At 41.7% G+C, this 27,506-nt stretch overlaps 1 long non-coding RNA gene and 1 pseudogene across 1 annotated transcript in view; both read left to right on the forward strand.

Annotated features, from left to right (window-relative positions):
• The window catches only part of LOC138143580 (uncharacterized), a 186,213-nt gene that overhangs the window by 38,529 nt on the left and 120,178 nt on the right, over positions 1–27,506 (forward strand). The gene's annotated exons all lie outside the window — the stretch shown is intronic.
• Positions 3,821–5,579, forward strand: LOC138143598 (cyclin-dependent kinase 2-associated protein 1 pseudogene; annotated as a pseudogene).

A 27,506-nucleotide genomic window follows, 5' to 3' on the forward strand; every position in this document is an offset into this window, starting at 1 on the left:
AACACATTACCTGCATAACCCTGGGCAACATGTCATCTCTGTTTGCCTCAGTTTCATCATCTGTAAAATGGAGACAATAATAACATCTACCTCCCAGAGTTGTTGTTAGGATCAAAAGAGATAATAATTGTAAAGCACTTAGCACAGCGACTGGCACATAGGAAGTGCTATATAAATATTAGCTATTATTATTATTAATCATTACCTGGGTAACTCTGGGCAAGTCATTTAATGTTTCTGGGTCTCAGTCTCCTCACCTAGTTGTCTAGATACAATGCTCAAATAGATAAGAGATCTCTCTGATACAGTATCATTACATGAGGTCCACACCTGCAAAAACCTCTGTTCTGCTTTAGCGTCATTTGCTTCTACAGTGTATTGTATGTTCTTCTGCACAAGAGGTGTAAACATGCCTAAGTAATCATGTGTCCTGCAGGAGCCCACAACACTCCCAGGTGGGGCCAAATCAGATTAAAATTTAATTGGGAAATATTTAACAAAATAAATAGCAATACAATTAAACACAGATGATGTTAACATGTGGTTTTCTGAGTCAATCTGGCACCTGCAGGGATCCTTATGTACACTTCAGTGCCCGCTCTCCCTATTTGAGTTTGATACTACTATTCTGCAGTAAAATAGAGTCCCTGCTGAGCAATATCTTAATGCCAACTTGGGAGATGGGTGTCTACTTTGGGTAAGCCCAGCAAGGTTTCAAAAATGCAATTGGGGCTGATCATTTTAAATATCTGTGACCTGAAAAAGGGGGAAAAAAGGAGATTTAGTACTTAACAATGAGGTATCTGTGTAGTGGTAAAGCATTTCAAATATACCAAATTAAGTATCAAAACTTGAGCCACCAAAGGCATCATAATGGTAGCTCGCCTTTAAGGTCTTAGGAAGTACTTTACATACATTATCTCACTTGATCCTCAAAATATCCTGTGATTTATGGACAATTATTATCCCTATATATATATTTTTTTCTCTTTTTTTTTTGGAGGGGGGAAGGCAGGGCAATTGGGGTTAAGTGACTTGCCCAAGGTTACATACATAGCTAGTGTGTCAAGTGATTATGGCTGGATTTGAACTCAGCTCCTCCTGACTCCAGGGCTGGTACTCTATTCACTGTGCCACCTAGCTGCCCCTATTATCCCTATTGAGGATTCGAAGGAGTTAAATAACTTGTTCAGGGTCATACTACTGTTTAGTGTCTAGGTGTGGTGGTAATGATTTTAGATTAGGTCAAACTAATGCAGTTAGGTGGTGCAGTGAATACAGTGCTTCAACCTAACATCAGCAACACCTGGGTTCTCATATGTATACTCTCTGTGTGACCCTGGGTAAGTCATTTAAGCCTGTCTTTGCCTCAGTTTACTCAATTGTAAAATGGGAATAATAAAAGTGCCTATGTCATAGGGTTGTTGTGAAGATCAGATGAGACAAAATTTGTAAAGTGCTTAGCCTGGCACATAGTAGGTGCTTATTCCTTTCCCTCCCTCTCAGGTCTTCAGGAATTCAAACCAGGTTCGCCTTACTCCAAGCAGCACGCTATTCACTAAGCTGTGCTGCATAGGATGTTCCAGAACCAAAGCTGTGGCTTCATAGAAGTGGAAGTTGGAAGGAACCCTAGAGATTATTCAGCCCCAATCCCTTATTTTACAGATGAGGAAACGGAGGGCCAGAGAAGTTTGATCCCAGGAGCACCACTAGTTTTGAGCTGGTGGGGAGATCTCAGAGTGCTAGACTTATGAGAGGTTAGGAAGCCTGCAGGGATCCTGAGGCATGCCAGGTAGTAACCCTGTGACCCCTAAAGGGAAGCTGTAAGCTGGGGAGTCAGACACCAGCTGTCACTTTTCCAGGGAGGCCATGCAGAGGCTTCCTGGAAGGTCAACTCTGGCCTATTCCTGCAGGACTGATATGTGCAGGTGAGGTAATGAAAAGCAATGCAAATCAGGGTAATTTCCTCTGCAGTAATAATTAACCTATAAGAACCTTGCTGGCTGGCTGGGGTAGTTTAGGGAGCTCAGTATTAGAGATCTTCAGATGAGACGAGAGTTTTCCAGCTTTCACCATTATTTGGGCTGCATATCAGTGTACTTTTGACTCCAACTCATTACCATTAAAAAACTCATAAATTAAATTGCCAGTCAGGGAAAATTGACTCACTTTTGGGTAGCATGAGTGGTTTGCTAAAAAGGTGACTGGATTGAGAGTCAGGAGAGTGGGAGTCTATTTTCAGCACTACCATTAACTGTACTGTCTTGGACAATTCCTTTTCAGGGGCTCAACTTCCCTATTTGTAAGATGAGACAGTTGGATTTAGAATCATAAATTTGGAACTGAATTTGAACCATAGATTATCTAACCCAATCCTCGCATTTCTAGACAAGGAAATTGAGTCCCAGAGAACTGAAATATCTCTTCTGGGGTCATATGGTAATAATAATAGTAATGATGATGATTGATGATTATGATGATGATGGCAACAACTAGCATTTATATAGTACTTTAAGGTATGCAAAGCTCTTTACATGGTATATCTTTTGATCCTCACAACAAACTTGTGAAGTTGGTACTATTATCCCCATTTTACAGGTGAAGAAATTGAGGCTGAAAGAGGTTAAGAGAGTTGCCCAGTGTCACACAACTGCTAAGCATCTGAGGCAGGATTTAAACCCAAGTCTTCCTTACTCTGGGCAGTGAGGTGGTGCAGTGGGTAAAGTACTGAACCTGGAGTCAGGAGGACTCAAGTTCAGATCTGACCTCAGACACTTCCTTTGGCAGCTATGTGACCCTGGGCAAGTCACTTAACACTGTCTGCCTCAGTTTCCTCATCTGTAAAATGAGTTGGAGAAGGAAATGGCAAACCATTCCAGTATCTTCGCCAAGAAAACCCAAATGGGGTCACTAAGAGTCAGACATGACTGTAAAACTATTGAACATGTATCCAATTGTGCCATCTACCTGACTCTAGTAAATAGCAGAGTTGGCATTCCAACTATCGATCCCATGCAGTTTCAAATCCTGCTTTTGTCATTTACTATTTGTGGGGTCTTTGTTAAATTATTTAACCTCTGTGGGTCTCAGTTTTCTTGTCTGTAAAGTTTAAGGTTTAGTCTGTTGTTCACTGGTGTCCAACCCCGTTTGGGGTTTTCTTGGCAAAGATATTGGAGTGGCTTGCTATTTCCTTCTCCAGCTCATTTTACAGATGAGGAAACTGAGGCAAACAGGGATAAATGACTTGCCCAGGGTCACATAGCTAGGAACTCGAAAAACAGATTTGAACTCAGGTCCTCCAGACTCCAGGGCCAATGTTCTATCTATTGTGCCACCTAGCTGCCCTAGACCCTTTCAGTTCTAAATCTATGAACCTTGAATCTAGGTCTTGTGTTTTCCTTAGCAGTCCCCTTCCTCTAAGGTCTTTTCCAGATTTGACCTTCTAATTCACCTTTTAAGAATTATAGTACTGGGATGGCCCTGTAGATATCATCTAGGTAGGACTATTCCTGAACCCTTCCCAGTCAGCCTTTTGTAAAGAGTTAACATATGTAAAGCCCTTTGTAAACCTTAAAGTACTATATAAATAGTCTTATTATTAATAATATTATTATAATCATTATTATAGAGGGATATTCTATAACCTTCCTCAGGCATCCTTCCTAGCTAACTCATCATCAGCAAATTTCTCCTGATATCTAAAGGAAATCCCTTTTGCCCCATTGCCTTCAGCTTAAGCCCATTTCCTCTCTTCTTGGTATCTGAACCTTGGACATCACTGCCATTAAGCACCTTATCATGTCTTTAATTAGTTACTAAAATGTTTAAGGATATTAACAGGTGAGATCAGGCCATTAGCCCCATTTCAAAGATAAGGCATTTGAGACACAGCAGAGAAGTCCAATGATTCATCCAACATCATCACTGAGCCAATGTAGAGGGCATTTGAAGGAGCCTGCATTTGAAGGTCTTGGTTTATTCCACAGGCTATTGTTACCTCACTATGAACTCTAGCAGGGACATTCTATTTTCCAATAGTGAAGTGGCATTTCCTTCTCTGGGAGTGAAAGGCTTCTGTTCTCTCAGAAGAGAAGAAGCTAATATCTAGGCTCATTCTAGGTATACCTCGTCTGGAAAATTGCTGGCTGACAGTTATGCGGCAACAGACAGAGATGAACAGATGACTGGGCCAAGTCACCAACCTCCATTTTTTCCATTTTTCTTTTTTTTAAAAAAGCAATTGGGGTTAAGTAACTTGCTCAAGGTTACACAGCCAGTTATTTTTTGTGTGGGAGCCAAGTACCTGAGGCCGGAACCCATCCTGGGTCTCCCAACACCACCACCTGGCTGCCCCAATTTTTTCCATTTTTCTACCGATAAAAATGAGGATGGATAGAGCATTGACCCTGAAGTCAGAAAGACCCAAGTTCAAAGTGGCCTCAGAAACCTACTACCTATGGGATCCTGAGCAAGTCACTTAACCCTACTTGCCTCAGTTTCCTCATCTGTAAAATGAGCTGGAGAAGGAAATGGTAAATCACTCCAGCATCTTTGCTAAGAAAATCACAAATGGGGTCATGAAGAGTCAGAAACAACTGAAAACAGCTAAACAAGCAACAGCAACATGAGGGTGGAGAGCTAGTGCAGCACAGTGGATAGAAAGTTGGTCTCAAGTCAGGAAGGCATGGGTTCAAGTCCCACATCTTACTGCTTTCAGTGGTGGGGAACCTGTGGTCTTAAGGCCACATGTGACCTTCTAGGTCCTTGGGTGTGGCCTTTTGACAGAGTCTAAGTTTTACAGAACAAATACTATTATTTATTTATTTATTATTATTTTATCACTCTGTGAAGTTGAGATTCAGTCAATGGGCCGCACTTGAGGACCTAGAGGGCAGCCTCGAGGCTGCATGTTCCCCACCCCTGATTTGTCCTGGAAAAGTCCAAACTTCTTAGAGCCCCCAGTCAACTCTCTGAGATTATAAATTGCAGAACTGGCGCGGGGCGCGGGGCGTGCGGGACGGGGGCCCCGGGCTGCACTCTCCGCAAACTTTGTGGCCCTGGCCGCGACGTATGGACCCCATACTGCATTGTGGGTGTCTCTCTAAGGGATGGCCATATTTGCCGGTGCCGTAAACAAAAAAGTGGACTGGGGAGCCCGGGCGTGGAGGCGCTGCACCGCATCTCGGGACCTGCGGGCGTGTCTTACAAGACCAACTTGAACGCCCACATGCGGGGCGCCTCCCTGAACTCGGCTGGAGTGTCCACTCTCCTTCTGCTAGCGGCCCCCACCCAGTACCAGCAGTTGATCAATGACAATGGACCCCCATCTCTAGGCTACACCCAGGGTAGAAGGAGCAGTGGGGTGCCCCCAAAGCAAATACGCAGAACTCCTAGTCATCATTGAGGAGCTGGGCAAAGAGATCAGACCCACGTATGCAAGGAGCAAAAGCACCATGGAGAGGCTAAAGGGAGGCATCATTCATGCTTGAGGATTATTCCGGGAATGCCTGGCAGAGACTGAATGAAATGCAAGACCCTATCCTCCCACTTCACTTCCAAAGTTTTCCATTTCTTTGTGAGGAAGAAAGGATAACACTTATTCCTCTGGTGACTTTCAAAACATTCATATGAATCCCTTATTTTGAATGGCCTAAAAGTTTGGATTCTTTCCCCTTTTCTTCCTCCCATCCCCACCGCAGTCTGTAAGAATAGAAGAAAAGGCCATTTTGCAGTTAAGATTTGCATTATAAGTAGTTAGGAACAACTAGATCACTTTTTTTTAAAGCATCAAGTCCAGAAATTGCATGTAGAAAGTTCTGCTTATGTTGTTGCTGACTCTAGTTTACTGCCCTGCTAACCTGCCCCAGTCTTTTTCTTCCTTTGAGTACACTTAAAACCACCCAAATTGTCATTCTTTTGCACCTTTTCCAGAATCTCCAATAACTCTTTTTTTTTCTTTTTTAAAAGCAATTGGGGTTAAGTAACTTGCTCAAGGTTACATGGCCAGTTATTTCTGGGTGTGGTGCTAAGTATCTGAGCTGGGATTCGATCCCAGGTCATTGCGACTATGGGGCGGGTGCTCTTACTGCGCCACCTGGCCGCCCCTCTCCAATAACTCTTAAGGATATTTTCATGAGTCAATGCCAACTGGCAGTTGACCATCTCCCAGTTAGGACCACATGATAGGAAGACCCTGCTTTAAAAAATAACATGGGTTTTTTGTTTTGTCTTGTTTTTGGTGTATGAGCATTTGCATGATTGTTCCTGCTTTGAAGTCAATTTAAAATGCATGTTATAAATACAGAGGACTGATTAACCTACTAAAAAATTAAGAACCCAGATGGTTACTTTTCAGATGAAGACTGTAGATTTCAGGTCTTGAGTTTGCCATAGAATGATGAAAAAAAAAATCTGGATAAATGACTAAAACTGTCACGTGCATCTTTGTATGTATTTATTACTTGATGTAATACAGCTTATATTCATTAAAAAATAAATAAATTGCAGAACAGTTGCTGATCTGCATTTTTAGAGGGAGGTATCTATTTCTTATTGGATTTCTGATGGAATCACAAGCTGGGACCAAAAAATGGGAAAATTTCCCTGGTACAATTTTGTGTGGTGAAAGTGAATTATAAAATTCACAAGGTGATTAAAACTTTGATGACAAAAGAGATACTATAAATGCTAAGTAACTACCTTGAATCAAGTTTGGGGGGTAGGGTTGGAGAGAAAAAACAAGTTCAGATTCTTGCTACACATACCTTGCAAGACTGTCCTTCAGGAGGCCTCCAAGCCCACCTGGGGATGCAGAGACATAGAATTTTCACATTTCCCCCAAAATGTTTCACTTTCTCTGGGGGAAAATGCTTGTTGTTCTTCCTTTTCCCTCATCTATCTAGTGACACCTTCCTGATACCATTTTCTAAAGGCTGGGGAAAATGGCTAACTATGAAGGAGCAGAAATCTAATGTAGAGAAACATTTCCAATATTTCTGGTCATGATGGGGGTTGGACTCTGAGGTTTCTTCCAGCTCTACATTTTATGACATTAGGATCCTATGAGATGGTGAAAAACATTAGCCAATGGACAACTGGGTAGTGACTTGCCTGTTACCCTGAGGTCACATTGAGGATGTCCTATTTCAAAGTTAATCTTCACCCCTTACCTTGGAATGTGATTTTTTTCATTTACTATATTTGTATCCCCAGTGCCATTATATAATATGGATTGGAGAAAGAACCTTAAAAATGAATGCTAACTGAAAATTACATAGTACCCTGATTTATTTCTCTTCTAATGTCCTTATAATGCATCTCAGCTGGAGTCCTTTGAAGCCCAGCTTTCCCTGGGCAGTGTTCAGGAACTGGGGATGCCCTGGTGTTGCTGGTTATGCCTGTGCTCTTCAGAGAAAGCTGGATTCAGATCAGAAGCCATCTATGTCTTTGTTCCTTGGAGCAGTTGTTCTGGCGTTCAAGAGCCATGGTTGAGTTCCAGTCAAGAACAATGATTCTACAGACTTGTTTCAAAACTCCTAAAGCGTAGGGAATCTGGGACTTCAGTTCTCTGTTTTTCCCACTGTTCTCCTGACCCTGCTTAGCTGATGTGCTTATCAAGGGATTAGGGCAGCAAAAAATCTCCCCTCCATGCCTTTTTCTCTTTACTCTCTATAAAGGGTTTAGCATCCAATGGACATCAAATATATTCAGAGTAGATTATTAGCAACAAGTGCTGTGGAAACACAAACCATCATCTATTCCCCTTGGCATGTGTTTTCCTCCAGAATTTATGAATTTGGAAGGTTAAAAAATTTTTATTTAGTACCTGGGGACAACCCACCCCTCTCAGCTCACATAGTGGTTCCTCCAGATGAGCTTACGGTAGTTTCTGTTGCTCTGTAGATCTGCATCCACTTAAAAACCATAGGTGGACTTCTGGGTAATGTGACCCACAAAATGGAGGACTAGACTTCTCCAATCCTCATAACCTCTCCAATCTCTCCAAAATGGGGATTAGCTGCTTCCAGGCTCCAAGAAACAAAGAACCCTAATTAGGTAAAAACCTAATGAACTGTCATTCAAGAAATCTAATCCCTAACCCCTAACACTCTCTCATTCAGCACCTTCTCCCCGCTCCCAGCTCATGATACAAATAAATTATGTGTCATCGTGCTGTTTGCTGCATTTGAACACAAAGTGCATATACTTTGACTTTGGCCAGTCTTTGTGTGGAAGTTAAAAGGGCCATGATGTATTATACTTCTCAGGAGTCCTCCTTTTGGCAAGCACAACATAAAATAAGCTAAGAAAATTAGTTGCATAAATTGTTTTACAAAAAGTGGTGTACAGTATGATTTTTTTTTTTTTTTGTGGGAAGCTAGGTGGTGCAGTGGATAGAGAGCTGGGGTTTAGAGTCAAGAAGACTTGAGTTCAAACCTGATCTCAGACACTTACTAGCTGTGTGACCCTGGGCAAGTCACTTAACCCTGTTTGCCTCAGTTTGTTCAACTGTACAATGAGCTGGAAAAGGAAATAGCAAACCACTCTAGTATCTTTGTGAAATAAACTCCAAAAGAGGTCACAAAGGGTCAGACACAACTGCAAAAACTAAACAGAAAAAGGGAAAGTCTTTACATAAAATTAAAAGAAAAAACACTGCTTTCGGGTTTAACAAGTAATTTTTCCACAACTACCCTGGGAAGCAAGGACTTCCCAGGATTATCACTCCTGTTTCATAGATGAGGGAGCTGAGAATCAGAAAGGTTAAGTAATTTACTTAAGGTCATGCAGCTAAGTGCTGGAGCCAGGTTTCAAACCCATAACTCTTGAGTCCAAGTCCAACAGTTGGTTCCCTGAATCGTGCTGACTCATCACTTGTACGACTTGTTCTCAGAGCAAGACTGAATGGGGAGGACCTGTTTAATGATCCTGGCGCCATGTTCAGCAGTGCAACGTAGCTTTTGAGAGAATTCTTCCCGTGAAGAAACTTCTCTCAACATAAGCCATATGGCTGGGTCTCTCACTTTTCTCTGTTGTAAAAATTTCCAGATACTTAAATAACAACAAACCAACAGTGTAATTAACCTATGTCAACTGACCTTCCCATGTGTACTAAGCCTCATCTCTAATTACTTTTCAACATTCTCACCTCCACCTCTTAACCCTGATCCAACAAGGGGGGCCATTTGACCATCCCCAGCTCAGTTCTGGTCATTACTACCTTCATTCAGTGCAGCAAATATTCACAAACAAGAACTTGCTGCATGTGTGCAAGTGTCCTCCATGCCTCTATCTTGTTCCTTCCCCTTGAAGTAACTTCCTGACCCCTTCATCCTTGAATCCATGTCTGTAATCTCATGTCCTCCAAGAAACTTTCCCTGATCAGCCCCACTCTCCTCTGTGCTTTTGTTTCTCATTTCCCCAGCTCTTATGAGTATGGTTTTTATTCTATTACTATAGCCTTTTGATACTGCCTGGATTTGTGACCTTTGGCAAATCACTTCCCCATTTTGTCTGTCCATTTCCTGATATGTAAAATGAGAGGATTTGTACTTGAAGTGATCTAAGGTCCTTTACAGCTGTCATTCTATGATTTGATAATTTATTGATTTGTAATTATGGTAAGATATGCTTTGGAATATAGATCTAGAGCTATAAGAGACCTTGAAAGTCTAACTAATTGGTAAACTTGAGAGCAAAGACAAAATTTTAAAAATTGTGTCTATGATGTTGCCTGGCAATCAAAAAATACTTTATGGATCTTTATTGACAAGAGTATATGAATATGATATGATAGACCTATTCTTAGTAGGGCATAAGATTAAAAAAAACTTAAAACAATTTATTTAGTATTTCATTTTTCCTCAGTTACATGTAAAAACAATTTTTAACATTTGTTTTTAAGATTATGAGTTCCAAATTCTCTCCCTTCCTCCTCCCCCATCCCCCTATTCGAGTAGACAAGCAATTAAATAAAGGTTATACACATGTAGTCAGGGCATAAGATTTAAAAAAAACTCTAGGTTCTTTAAAAAATTTTTGATGCTTTCTTTTTTCCCCCCTTATATTGTTGTCACTTCTAACTCTCTTTCCTCCAATAGGAATGTCTCTTGTAACAAATAAGTATTGTCAAGTAAAACAAATGTACACATTGACTTTGTCTGAAAATGGATACTTCTTTCCATACCAGCAGTCCCGCCACCTCTCTGCATAAAGGTGAGATGGGTCACTTCTCTTTTCTGAAGATGTGATTGGTCAGTGCATGGATCAGAGTTCTGAAATCTTTCATCATTGTTTTCCCATGGAATTGTGGTCATTGTGTGAATTGCTCTCCTGGTTCTTCTTGTTCTGCTCTTCATTAGTTTCTAAAAGTCTTCCCAAGTTCCTCTGAGTTCTTCATAGTAGTCATTTTTATGACATAATGATATTTTATTTAATTCATATGCCATAATTTGCTCTACCATTTCTCAAATCATGGGCCCCCAGTTAGTTCCCCATTCTTCAGAGCCTATACTTTGCAGCCATGCATCATTGGTGGTGATGGCTGTCATCAAACCCTCATAATAAGAGCAGACACTTTTATAACAATTTTCAGTTAAAACAGCTTTTCCATACATTGGCACATTTCATACTTAGAATAGCCTTGTGGATAGTTAGGGTAACACCTCACACATCCATTCTTTTATATTTCCATTACCCTTGGTGCTTATCCTTTCTTACCTGGGCTATTGTTTCCTAATTGGTTTCACTGTTTCTAGTCTCTCCCCTCTCCAATCTAACCTCCACACTGCTGCCTAAATTAGTTTCCTAAAGCCCAGGCTTGACTCTGTTAATCCCCTGCTCCAGAAACCTCAGTGGCTCCTTATTAAGTCTAGAATAAAATACAGATTTTTGTGTTTGACATTTAAAGCCTTTATACTGTCGGGCACCAAGACTGATTTCATGTTACTTTCTATTGTGTACTTGAGATTTCTTTGCACAAACCATCACCGATAGACCTGGAATGCTTTCTCTTATCATTTTCTCGAGACAGCTTTAGTCCGTTTCAAGATTCAATTCTAGTATGACCTCCATAAGACAGCTCTTCCGATTCTCTCCAGTTGTTAATGCTCCATTTTCCCCCAAATCCTTTGTTTTTAATTTGTATATATCTTATATAAGTGACTTACCTGTGTAAAAGTTATTTCCCTTCAGTGGTAGGTAACGCTCCTATGTTTTGCTTTTGTATACTGGTGCAGGAGTAGGCCATTAATACCTTCTTGTTGAGTTGAACGCAATCATCCCCATTTGGGAAATGGGAACACTCAACCTCAGTGAAGTGAGTGACTTACCCCAAATTCCAAGGGGTTTAGTAGAGGATGTGGGACTTCCAGATTCTAAGTCAGTGCACTGCCTGTTAGACCATGCTTCTTCTCATCTGGTCATTCTTTTGTTCTGTTTATGGTCAAAGGTACAAATATATGTGTAGTGGGAGAGGGGAGAGTTGATTATGCTTCTCCTGGTCAATTGATTTCCACCACCCTCCATCCTGGCCTAACTGTTGTAAGACAATGGGGCTTTAAGGTTTTATTTTATTTTTGCTTTTTGGAGGGCAGTTGGGGTTAAGTGACTTGCCCAAGGTCACAGCTAGTTTTTGTGTTAAGTGTCTGAGGCCAGATTTGAACTCAGGTCCTCCTGACTCCAGGGCTGGTGCTCTATTCACTGCACCACCTAGCCACCCTGGCTTTAAGATTTTAAACAAAGTGTAAAGAAAGGAGGGTTTACATCTTTTTTTTTCCTTTTGGCCCCTTTACAAGGAGAGAAAAAGTTCTTAGGACCAAACTTGATAGAATTAGAAGGCAACTTACCATTGACTGGTTAAGGATCAGTCGTGATCTTGGTTGCCTTTAAAAAGTAAGCTTAACAGCTCTGGAGTAAGTTGAATCAGGAGGGCTTTGAGGAGGGTGACCACCTGGCAGCAGAGAAGAGAGTTCACTTATGCGAAAAGAACCTGACTCTTGAGAGAAGATTTCTCTTTGCTTTTCCTCTTGCTACATGTCCATCAGAAAGCAGCAAGGTGGGAAGAAGTTTCCTCTCCTCCATTTCCTTCTCCTCTCCCTCAGAGGCAGCTAAAAGGTACACTGAATAGAACCTAGAGTCAGTAAGACATGAGTTCAAATCCAGACTTAGACACTAGATGAATGATCCTGGGCAAATCACCTAACTTTCGTTTGCCTTAGATTCCTCAACTGTAAAATGGGAATAATAACAGTACCTACCTTCTAGGGTTATTGTGAGGATCAAATGAAATAATATTTGTAAAGCACTTAGCACAGGGCCTGGTACATAATAGATGCTACATAAATAAATGCGTATTCCCTTCCTCCCCTATCCAAGCATCAGGAGCCACTAGCTCAATAGGAAATACTGCACCCAGCCAAGAGCAGGCAGATGACTTTGATGAGTGTAACACCTGGTAACAGAGGAGGTAGCTAGCTATGATTTCTAGAGAGAATTAGCCCTGATTGTCTAGAATCAAGCTATGGAGAGGAGTAGACCTAACTGAGAGACCTACCCTGTAGAGATATGAAGCCCAGTGAGAACAAAGAGGACATTGTGTCTCTGTATCATCCCTCCTGTGTATTGCCTTGACCACATACACCCCCTACATATGTGCCTCTTTACCAGTGTATGGTGTGTATGTGCCCATGCTACACAGATGCTATGGGCATTGTGGGAGAGTATACGCTAGACTGATGGGGAAAATTTTTGTTCTTACTATACCATCTCAACAAATGCTTTTGTATTGGGCTAATTATATCAATTGGCTAGCTGTTACCAGAAAGTGCACTGGATAAGGGGAGGTCTTGACAACCATAATTTTAGAAGTGCAAACTCACAGTCTATCTTGAGCCTCAAAGTATCCACTTCCCTGGGGAACCCAACCTATGAGTTTGTGTTAGGGGGAAGTAGAAATTCAAGGAAGGCACTATAGACACAATTAATTTGATCCATCATAGATTATGGAAAAGTCTCAAAACCCGTAGGGTCAGATTTCCTGACTTTCCATGGCTCACAGAGCTATGCAAAATGGTGAAGAAAAATTGGTCAAAGGAACCTTTTTCCTGTCTAATTTTATGGCATGAATAGCTCCAGACTTGGATGAGTAGAAAAGAGATGGTGTCTAGTTTCCCTTGCTTTTGTGGTACCAAGTATACCTCATAAAGTTGCTTAATGAATTCCATTTGATTGATTGATTGATTGATTGTGAAAACATTAGGCACTTTGGAAAAGCAGCACTCAATCTGTTGAGAAATCATCTCTTCACATTGCGATCTCCAGAGTTTAAATGAAGCATTACTTAACACAATCTCCAGGCCATTAGGCATGATCTCCTAGACATCAGATGTGGGAAAAGCATCTGGGAATGGAACTTGCAGCTGCTATGGGTCATAGAAGATCCAGTACCTTTGGTTTGACTAGAAAAACTCCCAGAATCCCACCCTTGGCCCTAGTCATTATGATTCAATGCCTTTTTGTCTTCTCTGGCTCCAATTCCTTATGATAGATTTTGTTACCCATGGCCTAACACCAACTGCTTTGACTTCTGAAGACTCTGAACTCAAATAAGCCTGGATTTCATCCTAGGGGATGACCCATAGTATGTCCCTATGACTCTTTGTCCTTGCCTAGGGTCAGTCCTGGAAAGTCTTCTATTTTAAAGTTTATGTCTTGGTTTCTCCAAATGTAGGTCTGCATTGGTACCCATTGTAAAATATGATCTAGCCAAAATGCTGTTCTTGATTCACCACTTTGGGCATTGCCTTTCTCCTTAAGAGGGGAACTAGGATCCCCAGTGTTTCTGCCTCAGATTCCTGAGGAACAATTCTGTTTTTGTCTCTAGTCTAACAAAAGGAGAGGCCGTAAAAAAGGCACCCAGAGTACAAACATGGGATCAGGTATGAAACATGTAGTCTTGTTCCCATACAGAAAAGCTGCTAAACAAAAAGGAATGGGAGAACATGACACAGAATTGAGAAGCTCGTTCTTGTCTCTTTTAGGCCTTCATAAATAGGATCTTATCTTACATTTGACCTCTATTGAGTGCAGTTATCCCTTTTACATCTCAACTTTCCCCATTGTGGTTTCAATATATTGTAGGTTGGCATAAGGAATTGCTGTAAATGGGAATTTTGGGGAAGTTTTGGGAAAGCTGCAGACAATATGTGAAGACCAATGGACAACACAGAAAAACTCAGAAGCTCAGAAATGCTTAACCCAAATTTTATAATAAGGCCCTGTAAATACCCCATAAAAGAAAAAATTCAGACTTCTTCTATGGTACAAAGGGAGGGTCAAAAATTTTAGATGAATTTTCCAGGGTGCTCTGCCCCTGACTCCAGCAATGTGGAAGGCGTGGCTCTATAGCCTGATTGATGGATCAGTGCCAAGATCTTTCTGGTATCTATTCTCTGTCTGGCTATTTCTCTCTCCCTCTCTCCTTTTTCTCCTCTTCCTCTCTCTCCCTCTCCGTTTCTCTCCATCACTTCCCCTCTCTCACACCTCTCTCCTTTTCCCTCCTTTCTTTCCCTTTCTCCCCTCCCCTCCAGCTCTTTTCATCTCAGCTGGTCTCCCTTTCTTGCTGATACTACTACTAACTACTTCAGTAGCTACTTTCCTGGTCTCCTGCTGCTTGAGGGCTGGGGAAAGGGAAGACACCAGCTGCCTTTCAAAGTCTCATAAGTCTCTTACCAAAGGAAGGAAGAAGCAAATGGGAAGCAGCTATATCTCAGACACAGTCTCACCTTGGAAGCCATGAGCTCATAGCTTGTGGCCTACTGGAGGGAAGTGAATCTTTCATTTCAAGGCATCCAAAGAGAAGAGGCCACCGGATGTGGTAGCTGTAGCAGCTGAGTTTGGTGAGGGCCCAGGCCTGAGGAGTGACCTCCTGGATCCAGCCCAACAGTAGTTTGCTTCTGCAGCTAAGATCCTGAATTTGGAAGAGGGACTTGTCCATTGGCTACACAACACCCAGAAGTGAACTAGGTGTGGACTCATGGAAGCGAGAAAAAAGTATGCTTCAGAACCTTTGTGCTTCCTTCTGACCTCACTCTCTCCAGATACCTCATGAATGCACAGGAGGGAAAACACATTCCTGAATGTGGTGGGGTGTGTTTTATACTAACCACTTGAAGTGTGAGCCCAGTGTCCTAGCAGATGAATGTACATCCATAGGAAAGTCTATCTCCCAGTATAGAGGGAGGTTTTTGTAACTTCTTTCCTTGCTATATCTTCTCAATGTTTCTTTGTAAAAGCTAGTAACCCTCACCTGGCTTATTGATGTGGAAGAAGTGGGGCGTACTGTCTAGGGGCTCATGGGGGATAGTATTACAAACTCAGGGATGATAGAATCCCTAGAGAAGAAATCCCTTCTTGGGACTCAGTTTGCTAGTGCGTGCGTGCGTGTGTGTGTGTGTGTGTGTGTGTGTGTGTGTGTGTGTGTATAGAGTGAGTCCAGAGGGGGTGTTACAGGGATATCAGGTATAGGCCAGCTTTTATCTCCTCTACCACCAACAGAAATTAAATGATTCCAAGGACTCATGAGAATCCTTGAATCACTATAGAAACCTAAAGTGCACAGTCCATTAGAGTGTGGTTAGAGTACTAGGCTTTGAGTCAGGAAAACCTGAGTTCAAATCTGGCCTTCTTATCTATTACTCTGGCCAAGTCACTCCAGTTATGTTTGCCTCTGCTTCCACCACTGTAAAATGGGGACAATAATACCTCCAAGGATTGTTCTGAGGATAAAATGATATAATATTTGTGAAGTGCTTATCACCTCTCCTGACATACAGTAGGTGCTTAATAGATGCTTGTTTTCTTTTTCCTGCCCCTAGAAGGTGAAAACATTTTGTTACTGCTTGACAAACACTTCCCATTCACCTTCCACTTGAGCTTTTTCAAGCAATTCATAGGAATACCATGGAGAACTGGCAAGGTCTAGCTCTGCTGGGTCCCCAGTGATATAACTTTTGTCCTTCAGTACTCAGGGAAGTCATCTTCCTTCTTTAATAGGCAAAATGTGGGAAAATCTATCTCTGAGAGATAGATACTCAGCTCTCAAAATCAGGAACTCCCCATCTCTTGTAAACTCTCGAGTTTGGGAACTTTCAAAATCAGAATTACCTGTATGGTAATCACCAGAGCTGGAAATAATTCATTCTCAGGATTGCTAATCTATGACTTAAATTCAGAAAAGTCAACCATCAACAAGCATCTACTATGTTCCAAGTATTGTGCTAAGTGTTGGGAATACAAAGAGAGGAAAAAAAACCTAGTTCTTGCTCTCAAAAAAGCTCATAGTCTGGTGAGGGGTACAACTTGCAAAAAACTATGTACAAATGAGATATATAGAGGATAAGTTGTGGGTAGTTTAGAGGAGAGGTTGTAGAAAGTGGGATTTTAGCTGGGGTTTGAAGGGAGCCAGGAAAGGTAAGGGTCAGAGATGATGGGAGAGAGTGTTCCAGGCATGGATATCAGTGAGTAAAAACACTTCAAGTCAGAAGATGAAGGGTCCTGTGTGAGGAATAGCAAGGAGACCAGTGGCACCAGATTGCAGAATATATGGAAAGGGGTAAGAGATAATAAGACTGGAAAGGGAGGAAGGGGTCAGGAAGCCAAACAGAGGATTTTATATTTGACCTGGGAGGTAATAGGGAGCCATGAGTGATTATTGAGTAGGGGGATGACATGTTTAGACATATGCTTTAAGAAGATCAGTTGGACAGCTGAGTGGAGGATGGATTAGAGAGATCTGATGCAGAGAGGAAATTAATGAGATCAAATGAAAAGGGAGAAGAGCAAAAGGGAGAAAACCTTGGGGGAGACCAACATCTACATCTTCTCCTGGGAAGCAAGAAGAAACCCCTCCACTCCATATTTTATTAATTCATGTACAAAAGTCCAAAGGAGAGGAAGCTTGGGAAAAGAACAGGTGCAATTTATACAAGGAAATCGATGTTATAAAGAAAAACAACTTTGAAAGGCTTAAGAACTCTGATCAGAACAATGTCTAACCATGTCTCCAAGGACCTGTGATGAAGTGTATGCTGCCCACCTCCTGACGGAGAGATGATGGGGCCAAAGTCCAGGAAGAGACAGATTCTTGGACATGGCCACTGCAAACTTGTCACTTTTGTCTATATTTATTCGTTACAAGGACTGTTCCTCTCCCCTCCCCCCTGTTTTAACTGGGATAAGATGAGAGAGCAGTCGAGGGTTAAGTAATAATGATGCCCCCCAAAAGAGGACCATTGGGATATTTTAAAATGCCCATAAGAAAATAGAAGGAAACCAAGAAGGAAACTGCGGAGAAGTAGCACAGTTTTGAAAGCAATGTGTTGAATTTATTACGTACTGTTTTATGAAGGAAACGGTGTGAATGAGAGATTCTCTTTGTGTTCTGCTATGGGTGCATGTTTTTAATCTGTCTATGGAATCTCAAAAAATAAAAAAGGAGCAAATATTTTCACAACTTGCTTATCACCTGGGTGTTAGGGGGCATCTCCTTCAATAAAAGAGAAGATCTTCCTCCACTCTGTGAACAGTAATCTGGGAGATAGCTCCAGTCACCGGGCACCAGTAAGAGGAGCTCCACCCTCAGCAAGGAGTGGGTCTCACTGTACCTGTACTGGACATGCCCTTCAGGCAAAGGTTCAGTTCTGTCATCTCGTCAAGGTGATCATGGAGCACTCATCAATTGGTCAGAACTTCCTCTTTACTCTCCTGGACCTTCAAGTAGGTGCTATCCTGTTCTACTTTGAAGTAATTATTTGGCAAAAGAAGCCAAAGCACATTTTATATGGAATACTTAGGCTTTCCTCTGGTCACTTGGTCTAAGTGCCTTTATTAGCATTCAAAAAAGTTCTTAGGCTTCATCTATAATTGATTAAAGGTTCATAGCTGTGAATAAAAGATGGATTAAAAAAAAGCCTCTCTCACTTTCTCTCCACCCCAACCCTCCCCTTTACTTCCTTCCTCAACAAAAGCTACCCAGTTCCTGAGAGAGGCCTATGATGGGTATTCATCTCTCTCTCTCTCTCTCTCTCTCTGAGTTCATTTTGACCTTAAAAGACCTTCAAAGAGGTCGACCTGAGGCCCAGTCTTGAAAAGAAGGAAACTTATTTCACTTGCAACCCCAATCTTCGTTAAAACTGAAAGGATTGAAAAAACCACATTTTACCTTTCGTCTTGTGGGTGGATGTGTATCATTTTTCATTGGGGCTTAGCATGCAACCTGGTCCTTGAATGTGGGACTCGGTGACTTGGCTTGAAGTCAATAGGGTTCAGTCCTGTTTCTGGTTTAGCTTGTTCATCTGTGTGAGAACTGAGGTCATGTGGTCAGTTTCCTGTGTCGGATGAGTTAGCAGCTCTCTGGTTTGAGGCCATGCAACCATGGCAATCATGGCACTCCTACCCCTGGTTGCCATTTTCCAAATTCATGCCATTTGTCATTTGTTAAGGGATTGTAGATAAATTAGGAAAATTACATCCCTGCTTTTGAGATATGACTCATAGAATCAAAGCTACAGAGCTGGAAGGAACCTTAGAGTCCAGCTAGTCTAACCCCTTCCTTTTTGAGGAGAGGAAAAATAGGCAAAAGGTTAAATGAATTGCTCAAGCTCATACAGGTAATGTGTCAGACACATGCTTTGAACTCAAGGCCTCTGATTCTAGCAGTGATATTTTCCTAGTGTACCAGAGTGTCTCTCTCACTACCTTTGAGCGTGAAAGATGGTATAATGGATAGAGTTTTGGATTTAAAGACCTGTGTTCAAATCCTGCTCAAACACTTACTAAATGTGTAATCTTGAACATGACAATCAATCTCTTGGATCTCAATTTCCTTATCTGTAAAAATAAGGAGAGTAGCACTTACTCCACAGGATTATTATGAGAATCAATTGTGCCAATGGTCATAAAATTATTTCTAGGCCTTAAGTGCATATTAATGTGGGCTAAGATGATGATGATGATGACAATAATGATGATTCCCATCTACCCCTAAATTTATTCAATTTTGTGGTCACTATGATTCAATAGAATATAAACTCCTTGAGGACAAAGACTTTATTTTATTTTTCTTTGTGTTTCCAGTAGACAGCATAGTATTTGGCATATGGTAGGCATCTACTAAATGTTTACTGAATAGAAAAGAATCTAATTAAGTAACTGAATTGAACTGAGTAACTGAATTGTCTAGTGGAAGAATGCCTGCCTTGATCCAGTGGAGCTTAGGGCAGATAGCCTCCCTTTGGCCTTGGCTTTTCTTCTCCCAGTCTCATCTGATGCCTGCTTTATAAGACCTGTCTTCCTGAGGAAGTTGCTAAGGGACTAAGTGTGATAAGATCTTGAAGATGCTTTGGAGATCCCCAGGACAAAGGCATAAGTGGAACTCACAGGGCTGTTATCATTGCGTATGTTTAAAAAAAGAACACCTATTATGAGAGGGAACAAAACAAGTTCAACCCACTCTTTCTGAAGCAAGCACCTTGTACACGCCTTCGTAAGCGTCTGAGGTTTGTGGTGAGGAAAGTCCTGGTGGGGCAGGGGGGGGAGAATTCTCTACTCTTTATGTAAACAATCTGCACCCGTCATAGAGAGTGGGCCACAGGAACTATACAAAGTGTGTTTTCTGGTTATAGAGGCCCCAGCCCCAAAATATCAAAACTAGCACCTTTCCTCTCATACCTTTCATAATCACTAGATTTTTCCTGAAACTTCTCACTTCAGGAGAGTACCCTTCAATAGAATGTAAATTCCTTGAGGCCAGGGCTATTTCTTTTCTTGTCTCTGAATACCTAGTGCTGAGAGTGACTAGCACATAGGAGACTTTAGACAAATACTTGATAGACTGATTCTTATCCCATCTTATCTGGATCCAAGATAGAGTCAGCTACATAGGGATAGCTTCTCCAGGAGCCTCACTGCAAAAGTCCTGGATTGCCTTTGGCTCCAGGAATTTCCCTTTTCCTGAAAAAAAAAAATTTTTTTTTTTTTTTGCCTTTTTGGAGAGGGGAAGGCAGGGTGATTGGGGCTAAGTGACTTGCCCGAGGTCACACAGCTAGTAAGTGTTTCAAGTGTCCGAGGCTGGATTTGAACTTAGGTCCTCCTGACTCCAGGGCCAGTGCTCCCTTTTCATGAATTGGAAGCCAATTATTTCTCTTTTTCCAAGAGATCACTACCTGGTCAATGGCAGTGCCATTTTGGCATCGGGAGATGAAAGCTCTTGTCTATTGCTGCTGTATGCTGGATAATATTGAAACAATCTGAGTCCCTCACTTGGTCATTTTAGGTCCCAAGAGCCACCATCTTGTCTGTCTTTAATGTTACAAGCCTAACCATTTGAACCTCCAACCAAGAACCTAGTCTAGCAAATCAGCCACTGTAGGGTAGACTGACATGTCTAACACATGTTCATGTATCCTTGCATTTTCACATATGAATGTCTGCTTAGAGTACTCAAACACATCCACACACATATATACACTGATATGTACACAAGAATGGGAGAGGTAGTGTGGGCAGAGAACTACCCTCAGCATCAGAAAGACCTGGGTTCAAGTCCCTCCTCTGCCATATCCTGGCTGGCCTAAGATCATTTCTCAGTGCCTTGTGTTATTCTTTAAGACTGCAAATTGCAGAGTAGTTGCAAATCTGCATTAATAGAGAGAATTTCCTTATTGGAAGTTCCTTATGCCAGTGAACTCACAGGTATAGATTAAAAAAAATACATTAGTATAGATAGCCCCATATCAGTGTTTCTACACACAAACACACACACACACACACACACACACACACACACGGTTTCTTGACTAAACACTGAATTAGGGAATGAAAACCATTGTATCCTGAGGCCAAGCAAAAAAAAGGGGGAAAACATCCATTTAGTTCTGTTGCCTTGCCATTTTAAGAAAGGATCAAAATAACAATTATCTAAGGGCTGTGCCTGAGCAGCAGCTCAGAGAGGGAACTCTTGGTGTTTTCTTCCTGTAATTTGTTGACTTATATTTCTTTTTTTTTTTTTTTAAAGCAATCGGGGTTAAGTAACTTGCTCAAGGTTACACGGCCAGTTATTATTTCTGGGTGTGGTGCTGAGTATCTGAGCCCGGATTTGATCCAGGTCATCCTGACACTGGAGCCAGTGCTCTTACTTGCTGAGCCACCTGGCTACCCCTAAGCAATTAGGGTTAAGTAACTTGTTCAAGGTTACACGGCCAGGTGTTTCTGGGTGGGTGCTAAGTGTCTGAGCCCGGGATTCGATCTCCAGGTCTTCTCAACACTGGAGCCGGTGCTCTTACTCGCTGTGCTACCTGGCCGCCCCTTGACTTACATTTCAGGGACGACACCTAATAGCACAGGACAGTTAGTAGAAAGAAAATTGAATTGGGTTATTGGTCCTGGAGTCTGGCTCTGTCCCAACTATATACCGTGTTTCCCCGATAATAAGACACTGTCTTATTATTTTTTTGGGACAGAAAAACACCAGAGGACTTATTTTCAGGGGAGGGCTTATGTTGTCCTGCCTCAGCTCTCCTCCGCGGCACTGCTCTCAATGGCGCCAGCAAGCAAATCACTGGGGAAGAACAGGATGACGCGCTCACTGCTGCAGCTCTGATTGGATGCAGCTCGGAGTGCGGCGTGCGTTTCACGGGGGGGGGGACGGTGCATACAGAGGGTACCATGATGTAGCGTGTAGCGCAGGGGATCACCTTCACTACAGTAGCAATCTCAATAGGGCTTATTTTCGGGGGAGGGCTTATTTTCGAGGAATCTTACACAGTAAACGGAGGGCTTATTTTCGGGATAGGTCTTATTATCGGGGAAACACGGTACATAACTTTGGGTAAGTCACTTCATCTCTCTGGGCCTCAGTTTCCTTATTTGTAAAATGAAAAGGGGCAGCTAGATGGCGCAGTGGATAGTGCTGGGTCTGAAGTCAGGAAGACCCATTTTCCTGAGTTCAAATCTAGCCTTAGACATGTGCTAGTTGTGTGACCCTGGGCAAGTCACTTAACCATGTTTGATTCAATTTCCTCATCTGTAAAGTGAGAAGGAAATGGCAAACCACTCCAGAATCTTTGCCAAGAAAACCCCAAATGGGGTCACAAAGATTCAGACATGACGGAAAATGACTGAACAATAACAGCAAACGATAAGAGGTATTAGATCAGATGATTTAGAAGGTCCCTTTATGTTTTAAACCCTATAATACTGTGATCCCCATTGAGGTGTTTTCTCAGGACCTAACAGAAAAATTCAAGAGTACAACCAGTGTCTTAAAAAACAAATAAACAACCCAATAATAATCTAGTTTTCTTCTACCCCTCTCCCAGTAGAAGAAAAAAGAATAAAAACCCATGTAACAGATATGCAAAGTCAAGCAAAACAAATTCCTGCACTGGTCATGTTAGAAAAGATGTGTTTTATTTTGTGCCCTGAATTCATCACCTCACCATCTACAGGTGGTAAGAGTGATTCATCTTCAGTCCTTTGGAAGAGTGGGTTGATCCTTATTCAGGATTTCCAAAGCTTTCAAAGTTATTTGTCTTTACAATATTACTGCTGTTTAAATTGTTCTCCTAGGGGTGGTGCAGTGAATAGAGCACCAGCCCTGGAGTCAGGAGGACCTGAGTTCAAATGTGACCTCAGACACTTCACACACACACAAACACACACACACACACACACACAAACTAGCTGTATAACCTTGGGCAAGTCACTTAACCCCAATTGTGCTGTCCCCCCAAAAAAGGAAAAAAAAATAAATTGTTCTCTTAAACCAGTGTCTCTGGGCAGTGAGGGATCTCATATAATGTCATATGCAAACAAGGAACTCCTTGAGGGCAGGGTGTGTTTTTGCCTTTTTTGTATCCCTGGTGCTTAGCACTGTGCCCAGCACATAGAAAGTGCTTAATTAATGCAGATGATGATGATGATGATGATGATGATGATGATGATAATGCTGGTTATAATGTTAAAAAATTTGGAAAGAATTTCCTAACTCCTCCCCCCCAGCTATTAGTTAGTTAGTATTTATTTGTACATCCTATGTACCTATTGTCTCTCCTTTAAAGAATGTCAGAGTGCAGAATTGTTTCGTTCTTTGTGTTTGTAATCCCCAGAGCCTAGCACAGTGTCTAGAAAATAGTAGGCACTTAATAAATTTTATTCATTGATTGATTGGTAATGATGAACAGCCCTGGAAAGAATGCTAGGGGGAAAAAATCCAGATAAGGGTCAGGGAAGATTGGATTCTCATCCTAAATTTGCTATCAATTCTTTGTGGGACTGAAAGTGAGTTACTTGACCTGCCTGGGCTTCAGGGTTCTCATTTGTAAAATTGGGTTATGATAATAGTTGTCCCACTTCCCTTATAGAGCTACGATGGGGATAAGATTGAATAATAAATGTGAAAATTTGAAAAGTTACAAGCACTATACAGACATGAGCTCACTCCTATCAGAAGGGGAAGGAGGAAAAAGATCTAGATACTAATATTCGTATCAGCTCTTACAGAAAGATGGTTCAGAGACTGGCTAGCAATGACTAGGAATTATAGCCTGCATTGTAAGGGTATTTAATCTTCCTAAGAAAGTTTGTTTTTTACAATAAGGGACCCAAGTGAGAAGCGGAGGGTGGTGGTGGAGACCAGTAGCTGGGGAGGGAACGCAATCGATGTGGGAGTTGCAGGGGTTCTGAGTCAATCTCCACAGAGGGGATCGACTCAGGAAGTTTGAAAGTGATACTGAAACAAATTTGCATTTTTTCCTTTCAGGGGAACAGTTACCCTCAGTTCCACCTGGACGGGCACTGCCAGCATTTGCATAGGGAATAATTAGCAGTTAGCAATGCATGCCCTCTGGTCCTGTAGCTTCTTTCCTCTTGGGGACTCAGTTCTAAGGCAGGAGCCCTGGGCTTTGGGTTAGAAGCTCTGGTTTGGGAACTGATGCTTCCTGCTTCCTAGCTGTCTGAGTGTATTAAGCTGTGGTTTCCTCGTCTGTGAAATAAGGAATGAGGGGGCAGCTATGTAGTTTGGGGAATGGAGTGTTGGGTCTACAGTCAGCAAGATCCAAGTTGAAATCTGTCCTCAGATGTGTGACCTTGGCAAGTCACTTAACCTCTGCATGCCTCAGTTTCTCCATCTGTAAAATGGGAAGAATAATAATACCTATCTCTCAGGGTTGTTGGGAGGATCAAATGAGATAATAATTGTAAGGCTCCTGGCATGAAGTGCTATGAAAGTTATCATTATTATTGTTATTAATCTATCAAATGAGAACAGTGATAATAGGGCATCTAGTTGGCACAGTGGATAGAATTCTGGGACTGGAATCAAAAAGATCTGAGTTCAAATTTGGTCTCAGATACTTACTAGCTATGTGGCCCTGGGCATGTCACTTAACCTTTATTTGCCTTAGTTTCTTCATCTGTAAAATGGGGATAATAACAGCACCTACCTTCTGGGGTTGTTGTAAAGATCAAAGAAGGTAATAACCGTAAAGCACTTAGCAGAATGCCTGGCACGTAGTAAGCTCTATGTAAATCTTAGTTATTATTTACTACTTTTACTTAATTACCTTACAGGCAGTTTTCAGGAAAGAACATGAGAGAGCTTGATATAGGGGAGAAAGCACAATTTTGGAGGAAGAGTATCTGGGTTAAATTCCCATCCCTGATCTGTGTGACCTGAGGCAGGTCATGTATCTTCTTTGGAAGTTTCTCATCTATAAAATACAGGGATTGGGCTAGATCCTTTGTGCACCTTATAGAAATAGTTTCCCATTATTATAGATGTTGATCTGGTTGTCATATAAACAGACAAAAGGTAAATCAGTGGGAGATTTTCCTGCCCTCAAACTATATTGAGAGATTGAGTTGATATTGGGGAATCAGTGAAAAATCATCAGTCCCATTGGACTTTGCTCCTACTCAGTAGCTGACATTTCTCCATGATGTCAACATTTATAAAGCATTGGACTTGCATTCTTTCACTTGTGATGGGGAGGGAAGTAACCTCATGCCTGTGATTCCTTGTTCTCATGATAGCAACTCTGGGGAGAAATATAGCCCACTCACTGTGAGTTCACTTTTACTTAAAGTCTTCACATTTTCATCTAGTTTGATTTAATTATGTGTCTATCTATTAATTTCCTGTTCTGTTTGCCAGAGCAGATTGTCAACTGATAGAGTTTGGTGTTTGTGTGAACTAATTAGAAATGAAAGATCTAGTTTGGAAAGAAAATGGTCCAATTTTTTCTCCTGAAATATGTGTCAGGAATTAGAAACAAGATGGGATAGAATGATTGGGAAGGTTCTGGACAATTTTAAATTGTGATATTTTCTTCTCCAGGTCTTGTCTTCCTTATTCATCCCATCCTATCCTATAACTATCCCATAGCCTTTCTGTTGACTGTTGGGGCAATAGATGGGAACATTGAAGAATTTAAACCTCCCACTGTATCAGCACTGAACTCTTAGATAAGTTACTAACTTCCAAACCTGTTTGTTCAGGGGCTCATTTATAAGAACTCCACTTGGGGGTTCTCATGCCTTCTGGTTCAAGTGGCATGCCTTCTGGTTGTCCTTCTGTCCTCTTGGCTAGTTCAGGCACAACTTGCTCCCATTTTTCTCTATATGGAAAAATCACTAAAAATGGAAGTCAGGCCCAGCAGCTAGGTGGTGCAGTGGATAGCATGCTGGGCTTGAAGTCATCTTTCTCAAAGACCTTAGTTCCAATGTGATCGCAGATACTTTCTAGCTAGCTGTGTGACGCTGGGCAGGTCATTTAAGCCTGCTTGCCTCCATTTCCTCATCAGTAAAATGAACTGGAGAAGGAAATGGCAAACCACTCCAGTGTCTTTGCCAGGAAAACCCCAGAAGGGGTCACAAAGTGTTGAACACAACTGAAAACAACTCAGCCACAATATCAAGCAGTTTCCATAGGATTTCAAAGAAGCTGCTTGGTGGAGGCATCTTGAGGAGTTTAGCCCTCGATTCAGATGGATAACCAAACATCTGCTACTTTCCAGGAGCTGTTCTAGGTGCTGAGGATGTGAAAGAGAAAGGCGACAGTCCCAACCCTCCAGGAGATCACTATCTCCCTTGTTTCATTCTCACTTCCAAACTTCATCAGCTGAACCTTCTTTCACCAACCAACCTTTACTATGGGGTGACATGGAGGAGAATCCATTGAAATGAACAACTAACTACCACCCGTATCTTGCCTTCCTTCCAGTTCCCACAGGCCAAAGTGATGGCCTCCTATTAAGCACCTACTAAATACTGGGCACTGTGTTAAGAACTTGCGATACAAAGAATGAATCAATCTCTGCTGAGAAGGAGCTTATGAGAGACAACAAGTATGTTTATAAATATATTATTGTAACTGAGTTGTCATGTCTGACTCTTCGGTTTTTTATGTTTTTGTTTTTGCTTTTTGGAGGGGGAAGACAGGGCAGTTGGGGTTAAGTGACTTGCCCAAGGTCACACTGCTAGTTTTTTTTTTTTGGTGTTGTGTCTGAGGCCGTATTTGAACTCAGGTCCTCCTGACTCCAGGGCTGGTGCTCTATTCACTGCGCCGCCTAGCTGCCCCTATGGCTGACTCTTTGTGACCCCACTTGGGGTTTTCCTGGCAAAGATACTGGAGTGGTTTGCCATTTCCTTCTCCAGCTCATTTTACAGTTGAGGAAACTGAGGCAAACTGTCCAGAGCCAGATTTGAACTCAGATCATCCTGACTCCAGGCCCAGCACTCTATCCACTGTACCACCTAACTATCCTGTATAAATAAAATGTAAATATAAATGTAATAAATAAATAAATGTAAATAAGTACAAATATGTACAAAGCAGTTAAACTCAAGATTGTTTGGGAGGCAGGATACTAGCAGTTGTAATAATACTAGCCTACATGCATAGGACTTTCAGTTAGGCAGTATTCTATGTACCTTTTCTCCTATGATCCTTACAGTAGCCCTTTGAGGTAGATAAAATAGGCAACCATATTTACCCCCATTTTGAAAACAAGGAAACTTCAGTTAAATGCCTTGTCACATTTAAGAAATGGCCAAAGCAGGACTAGAATCCAAGAGAATGCTCATGGAAGGCAGGGTAAATTTTCAATTCATCTTTTTATCCCTGGAACCTAGGACGTTGCTTGTACTCAGTAGGCATTTCCACTGAGATTGAACCCAGCTCTTCTGACCACTAAATTTATCTTTTTTTTCTGCCAAATCATGCTGCCTCTTATTTATGACCAGAGAGAAGAGAAATACTCTGGGCCTGTCTCCATGGATTAGGTTTACTTCTTTTTAGGTAGGCTGGAGGTCTTTGTTAGATTCTCCCCACTAGAGACAGTCCCAAACTGATGTCTGAAGTGATGGTGGAGGTCATGGTGGGGTATTATACTAAGCAGACATTATAGTATAGTATAGTATAGTATAGTAGAGTGTAGTATAGTAGAGTG

Source organism: Petaurus breviceps, unplaced genomic scaffold (assembly GCF_028583685.1).
Source record: "Petaurus breviceps papuanus isolate PSGF00001 unplaced genomic scaffold, PetGlider_PUasm1.0 90650, whole genome shotgun sequence".
Taxonomy (NCBI): Eukaryota; Metazoa; Chordata; class Mammalia; order Diprotodontia; family Petauridae; genus Petaurus; species Petaurus breviceps.